Below are 7,544 nucleotides of genomic sequence, written 5' to 3' on the forward strand. Positions count from 1 at the left end.
CGTATCGAATCGGTCATCGGACCCAACTTCCGACTTCATCCATACTGTAGGGTCTTTGAGGTTGGCGCGGTGCGCTCAACCCAGGGAGTCGACCCATCGAAGCATACACCTCCCCTATATAAGCTATTTGTCCGATTCCCACACCTGTGTAGTTTGCACCTCTGACCAGGACATCGACCCCAACTTCCGAACTCGACTGCAACGACGGCACCAGCGCCTTGGTGCGCACCTTGCGACGCACAGTCCCAACATTCGCCTTCCTGCACATGGCAGGTCATCGGACCCAAATTCCGACCTCGCGAGTATGCCTACATATCGAATCGGTCATCGGACCCAACTTCCGACTTCATCCATACCGTAGGGTCTTTGAGGTTGGCGCGGTGCGCTCAACCCGGGGAGTCGACCCAACGAAGCATACACCTCCCCTATATAAGCTATTTGTCCGATTCCCACACCTGTGTAGTTTGCACCTCCGATCAAGACATCGACCCCAACTTCCGAACTCGCCTCCAACGACCGAACCAGCGCCTTGGTGCGCACCTTGCAACGCACAGTGCCAACATTCGCCTTCCTGCACGTGGCAGGTCATCGGACCCAAATTCCGACCTCGCGAGTATGCCTACATATCGAATCGGTCATCGGACCCAACTTCCGACTTCATCCATACCGTAGGGTCTTTGAGGTTGGCGCGGTGCGCTCAACCCGGGGAGTCGACCCAACGAAGCATACACCTCCCCTATATAAGCTATTTGTCCGATTCCCACACCTGTGTAGCTTGCACCTCCGATCAGGACATCGACCCCAACTTCCGAACTCGACTAAAAAGACCGCACCAGCGCCTTGGTGTGCACCTTGCAACGCACAGTGTCAACATTCGCCTTCCTGCACATGGCAGGTCATCGGACCCAAATTCCGACCTCATGAGCATACCTACTAATCGAATTGGTCATCGGACCCAACTTCCGACTTCATCCATACCGTAGGGTCTTTGAGGTTGGCGCGGTGCGCTCAACCTGGGGAGTCGACCCATCGAAGCATACACCTCCCCTATATAAGCTATTTGTCCGATTCCGACACCTGTGTAGTTTGCACCTCCGCTCAGGACATCGACCCCAACTTCCGAACTCGCCTGCAACGACCGAACCAGCGCCTTGGTGCGCACCAAAAGTGCGCACTTTTGGAGGGCACTTTTGTGCGCTCCAAAGGTGCGCACTTTTGGAGGGCACTTTTCTGCGCTCCAAAGGTGCGCACTTTTGGAGGGCACTTTTTGGAGGGCACTTTTCTGCGCTCCAAAGGTGCGCACTTTTGGAGGGCACTTTTTGGAGGGCACTTTTCTGCGCTCCAAAGGTGCGCACTTTTGGAGGGCACTTTTTGGAGGGCACTTTTCTGCGCTCCAAAGGTGCGCACTTTTGGAGGGCACTTTTTGGAGGGCACTTTTCTGCGCTCCAAAGGTGCGCACTTTTGGAGGGCACTTTTTGGAGGGCACTTTTCTGCGCTCCAAAGGTGCGCACTTTTGGAGGGCACTTTTCTGCGCTCCAAAGGTGCGCACTTTTGGAGGGCACTTTTTGGAGGGCACTTTTCTGCGCTCCAAAGGTGCGCACTTTTGGAGGGCACTTTTCTGCGCTCCAAAGGTGCGCACTTTTGGAGGGCACTTTTTGGAGGGCACTTTTCTGCGCTCCAAAGGTGCGCACTTTTGGAGGGCACTTTTGTGCACTCCAAAGGTGCGCACTTTTGGAGGGCACTTTTCCTGTGCTCCAAAGGTGCACACCTAGGTGAGCACCTTCGACCACACCTTGTAGCACACCAAACTCTGACTTTCGACTTCATCCGCAATGCAGGGTCTTTGAGGTTGGCGCAATGCGCACAACCAGGGGAGTCGACCCATCAAACCCAACACCTCCCCTATATAAGCTATTTGTCTGATTCTCATACATGCGTAGCCTGCAGGAGCAATTAGGACATCGACCCCAACTTTCGGCTTCTAAACGAAAACAAGGTCTTTGAGGTTGGTGTAATGCGAACAACTAGGGGAGTCAACCCATCAAACCCAACACCTCCCCTATATAAGCTATTTGTCTGATTCTCATACATGTGTAGTCTACAGGAGCAATTAGGACATCGACCCCAACTTTTGACTTCTTAACGAAAACAAGGTCTTTGAGGTTGACGTAATGCGCACAACCAGGGGAGTCGACCCATCAAACCCAACACCTCCCCTATATAAGCTATTTGTCCGATTCTCATACATGTGTAGCCTGCAGGAGCCATTAGGACATTGACCCCAACTTTTGACTTCTTAACGAAAACAAGGTCTTTGAGGTTGGCGTAATGCGCACAACCAAGGGAGTTGACCCATCAAACCCAACACCTCCCCTATATAAGCTATTTGTCTGATTCTCATACATGTGTAGCCTGCAACAACGATTAGGACATCCACCCCAACTTCTGAATTCGTCTGCGTTGACCGCACCAAAGGTGCACGCCTTGGTGCTCACCAAAATCCGACTTCCGACTTCTTCTGCTATGCGGGGTCTTTGAGGTTGGCGCAGTGCGCACAACCAGGGGAGTCAACCCACCGAATGCAACACCTCCCCTATATAAGCTATTTGTCTGATTCTCATACATGCGTAGACTGCAGCAATGATTAGGACATCCACCCCAACTTTTGACTTCTTAAACAAGACAGGGTCTTTGAAGTTGGTGCAGTGCACACAACCAGGGGAGTCGACCCATCAAACGCAACACCTCCCCTATATAAAGCTATTTGTCCGATTCTCATACGTGTAGTCTGCAGCAGCGATTAGGACATCGACCCCAACTTCCGAATTCGTTTGCATTGACCGCACCAAAGGTGCACGCCTTGGTGTGCACCCTGGAGTGCACTTTGGTGCTCACCTCGGTGCACACTTTGGTGTGCACCTCGGTGTGCACCAAAGGTGCGCACCTTGGAGCGCACCAAAGGTGTACACTTTGGAGCGCACCACATAGGGTCTTTGAGAGGTTGGCGCAGTGCGCACACCAAGGTGGGTGTTGAGGTGCGTGCCGAGGTGGGTGGGTGCTAGGGTGCGCTCCATGGTGGGTGCCAGGGTGGGTGCGTGCTAGGGTGGATTCCAAAGAGGGTCATAGGGTGGGTGCCAAGGTGGGTTGGTGATATAGTGGGTTCAAAGGTGGGTACTAGGGTGGGTTCCAAGGTGGGTCACAAGTTGGGTGCCAGGATGCGTGGGTGTTAGGTTGGGTGCCAAGGTGGGCTCCTGCGTGGGTGGGTGCTAGGGTGGGTTTCAAGGTGGACGCGAGGGCGGGTGCCAAGGTGGGTAACAAGTTGGGTGTTAGGATGGGTGAGTGCTAGAGTGGGTGCCAAGGTGGGTGGGTGCTAAGGTGGATGCCAAGGTGGTTCACAGGGTGGGTGGGTTCTAGGGTGAGTTCCAAGGTGGGTCACAGGTTCAGTGCTAGGGTGGGTGTCAAGGCGGGTGTCGAGGTGCCTGGGTGCTAGGGTGTGGATGCCAATGTGGGTCATAGGGTGGGTACTAGGGTGGGCTGCAATGTGGGTGCCAAGGTGGGTAACATGCTCGGTGGGTTCTAAATTGGGTGCCAGGGTGGGTGTGCACCCACCTTGCCCGAGGTGGGTGCCAAGGTGCCAGTGTGGGTGGGTGCTAAGGTGGATGCCAAGGTGGGTGAGAAGGTGGGTGATAGGTTGAGTGGTAGGATGGGTGGGTGCCAAGATGGGTCACAGGGTGGGTGCAAGGGTGGGTAGGTGCTAGGGTTGGTGTCAGGGTGGGTGGGTGCTAGGTTGGGTTCCAAGGTGGGTGCGAGGGTGAGTGTCAAGGTGGGTCACAGGTTAGGTGCTAGGATGGGTGAGTGCTAGGGTGCAAAGGTGCCAGGGTGGGTGCTAGGATGGGTCGATGCTAGGGTGAGTGGCAAGGTGGGTCCACAAGTGTCAAGGTGGGTGCCGAGGTGGGTGCCAAGTCGGCGACTGCTATGGTGGATGCCAAGGTGGGTCACGGGGTGGGTGCCAAGTTGCTAGGTTGGGTTCCAAGGTGGGTGCCAACGTGGGTGCTAGGGTGCGTGGGTTAAAGGGTGTGTCACAACGTGGGTGCCAGGATGGGTGCGCACCCACACTGGCCAAGACGGGTGCGGGTGCAAGGTTGGGTTCCAAGCCCGGTCACAGGCTGGGTGCTAGGATGGGTGGGTGCCAAGGTGGGCACCAGGGTGGGTGCACCCACCCTGGCCAAGGTGGGTCACGGGGTGGGTCCTAGGGTGGGTAACGGGGTGGGTACTAAGGTGCGTGCCAAGGTGGGTCATAGGGTGGGTGCCAAGGTGGGCACCAGGGTGGGTGTGCACCAACCCTAGCCAGGGTAGGTCACGGGGTGGTTGTCGGGGTGGGCGTCAAGGAGCCAAGGTGGGTGGCAAGTAGCCAAGTTGCGTGCCAAGGTGGGTGTCGGGGTGGGTGCCAAGGATCCAAGGTGGGTGCCAAGGAACCAAGGTGGGTGTCTGGGTGGGTGCCGAGGTGGGAGCCAGGGTGGGTCCCAAGGTGAGTGCAAAGGTGGGTGCCAGGGTCAAGGTGAGTGCCAATGTGGGTTCCAAGGTGCCAGGGTCAGGGTGAGTGCCAATGTGGGTTCAAAGGTGCTAAGTTGGGTGCGAGGTTGGGTGCGAGGGTGGGTGGGTGCCAAGGTGTGCTAGGTGGAAGCCCGGGTGGGTCGGCATCCCATGGGTGTCGAGTTGGGTGCCTGATGGGTGCTTCTTGTCAAGTTTTAGTCGTCGGGACTCATTTCGAGCCTTAGAGGTCGTTTCTTGTCCGGTTGCCCTGTCTTCGACCTGGGAACCCAATTTTGGTCCTCGGGTCCCATTTTTTTTTGTCTCGCATCCCACTTTTGGCCTGTGGCCTTTTCGGGGTCGATTCTCGTTTTGGGCATCAGAGCATGTTTCTTCTCCTAAAACCCAATATTTGTTTATTAAGTCTCGGAACACATTTTTGTTCTCGTGGACCCATCATGGGTCTTGGAACGCATTTGTGGCCCTTGGGTCCCATTTTGCATCCCGAAACTTGTGTTTTGGTGCTTGATCCCTATTTTGGGTGCCCACCTTGCACCAAGTGCGCACCCGGGGCAAACCGAGCGCCTTGGTGCACCAGGGCAAGATCGAGCGTGCACCCGAGGCGCCCCGAACATGCACCAAGGTGCACTCGGCCCACATGTGAGCGCAGGTCGTTGCGCCCGAGGTGGTGTGTGGGCACCGCGTTGCAGACGGGACACTGCACGCACACGACGCCCCCTCCAGGTGCACGCACGTAGGCCGGGCCGGGTGCACACCCGACGCCCTAGCAAGGTGCGCGCACCCGGGCAGGGCTCACACTTGGCGAACGGGGCGCACTTCGCGAGGGAGGGTGTGCACCTCGACGGGGGTGGGTGGCCGGGGTGGATTCGCACGTGGGTCGCGGTTTGCTAAGTACACACTGCGACAAGCTCATAACGGGTGCGATCATACCAGCGTTAGTGCACCGGATCCCATCAGAACTCCGCAGTTAAGCGCGCTTGGGCCGGAGTAGTACTGGGATGGGTGACCTCCCGGGAAGTCCCGGTGTTGCACCCTTTTTTAGTTTTTCGCCGGGCGTCGCAATGCTATTTGAATAAACCTTTTGCCCGTTTGCGTTCTCGTCGGGGCCGGGCCGGGCCGGGGTGCGCTGCCCGCACTACCGCGCGCGCGGGGGCGACACCGAGCGCGCACCCGAGGCGCCCCGAGCACACAGGCCACGGTGCAACCCGGGCGTTGTGCGCGCACCCCGGTGCGCCCGAGGTGCTGCGCGCGCACCCAGGTGAAATCGGTGTGCACCTCGGCCAGTGCGCGCTCGGTCGAGTCGCGCACGTTGGCCAAGGTGCACGGTGATGTTTCTTACTCTAAGGTTCCGCACCAGACGCCCGGGACAGGTGAGCGAAGCTGGGCGGGGCCGGGTGCGCGGCCGGGGCAGGTGCACGCAGCTGGAGAGAGCTTTGGAGCACACTTCGGAGCGCACCAATGATGCGCTCCATTCAAAAGTTTCCTGAAAAGGCAAAAAAAGTTGAGATTATAGAATTTCCCACTTGAGAGATTGTAAAAAAAAAAAATTTAAAATGAAGGAAACGCGGGTGCCAAGGTGTGCGCAGCCCAGCCAAGGTGTGCGCACCAAGGCGCCCACCCTGGCGAAGGTGCACGCAAGGTGCGCACCCGAGGCAAACCGGACAATTAACCCAACTTTCGACTTCGCGCGCACCTTGGAGCGCACTTCGGAGCGCTCCTTGGTGCGCACCAATCTTGGGCACCTCGGAGTGCACCATGGCGCCCACCAAGGTGCGCACCCGGGGCAAACCGAGCTCCGACTTCGTGCGCACCTTGGAGCGCACGAAAGGTGCGCACCATGGCGCCCACCAAGGTGCGCAGCCCAGCCAAGGCGTGCGCATCAAGGTGCGCACCCTGGCGAAGGTGCGCACCCGGGGCAAACCGAGCTCCGACTTCGTGCGCACCTTGGAGCGCACAAAAGGTGCGCAACCCAGCCAAGGTGTGCGCACCCCGGTCAAACCGAGCTCCGAATCGTGCGCACCAGAGGTGCACGCCATCGTGCGCACCTTGGAGCACACTTCGGAGCCCTCCTTGGTGCGCGCCGATGTTGCGCACCTCGGAGCGCACCCGGGGAAAACAATGCAATTAACCCGACTTTCGACTTCGTGGGCACCTCGGAGCGCTCTCGGGTTCGCACCTCGGAGCACACCGAGGTGCGCACCTTTGATGCGCTGCCTTCACCAATTTCCAGAAAAGGCAAGAAAACATTGAGAAGGTGTGCGCACCGAGGTGCCCACCCTGGCGAAGGTGCACGCGAGGTGCGCACCCGGGGCAAACCGGGCTCCGACTTCGTGCACGCCGCACCTTGGAGCACACTTCGGAGCGCTCCTTGGTGCGCACCAGGGCGCGCAACCCAGCCGAGGTGCCCACCCCGGCGAAGGTGCACGCGAGGTGCGCACCCGGGGCAAACCGGGCTCCGACTTCGTGCACGCCATGGTGCCCACCGCGGCGAAGGTGCACGCGAGGTGCGCACCCGGGGCAAACCGGGCTCCGACTTCGTGCACGCCGCACCTTGGAGCACACTTCGGAGCGCTCCTTGGTGCGCACCATGGTGCCCACCAGGGCGCGCAACCCCGCCGAAGGTGCACGCGAGGTGCGCACCCGGGGCAAACCGGGCTCCGACTTCGTGCACGCCATGGTGCGCACCGCGGCGAAGGTGCGCACCCGGGGCAAACCGGGCTCCGACTTCGTGCACGCCGCACCTTGGAGCACACTTCGGAGCGCTCCTTGGTGCGCACCAGGGCGCGCAACCCAGCCGAGGTGCCCACCCCGGCGAAGGTGCACGCGAGGTGCGTACCCGGGGCAAACCGGGCTCCGACTTCGTGCACGCCGCACCTTGGAGCACACTTCGGAGCGCTCCTTGGTGCGCACCATGGTGCCCACCAGGCCGCGCAACCCAGCCAAGGTGTGCGCACCAAGGTGCACGCGAGGTGCGCACCCGGGGCAAACCAGGG

General features: G+C 59.1%; 1 non-coding gene across 1 annotated transcript; it reads left to right on the top strand.

Annotated features, from left to right (window-relative positions):
* The first annotated feature begins 5,467 nt into the window (after nucleotides 1-5,467).
* On the top strand, nucleotides 5,468-5,586 carry LOC131869957 (5S ribosomal RNA). The gene has a single exon (XR_009368325.1). It is a non-coding gene; the product is annotated as a 5S ribosomal RNA (ribosomal RNA).
* Nucleotides 5,587-7,544: the final 1,958 nt, after the last annotated feature.

Source organism: Cryptomeria japonica, unplaced genomic scaffold, assembly GCF_030272615.1.
Source record: "Cryptomeria japonica unplaced genomic scaffold, Sugi_1.0 HiC_scaffold_274, whole genome shotgun sequence".
NCBI lineage: Eukaryota > Viridiplantae > Streptophyta > Pinopsida > Cupressales > Cupressaceae > Cryptomeria > Cryptomeria japonica.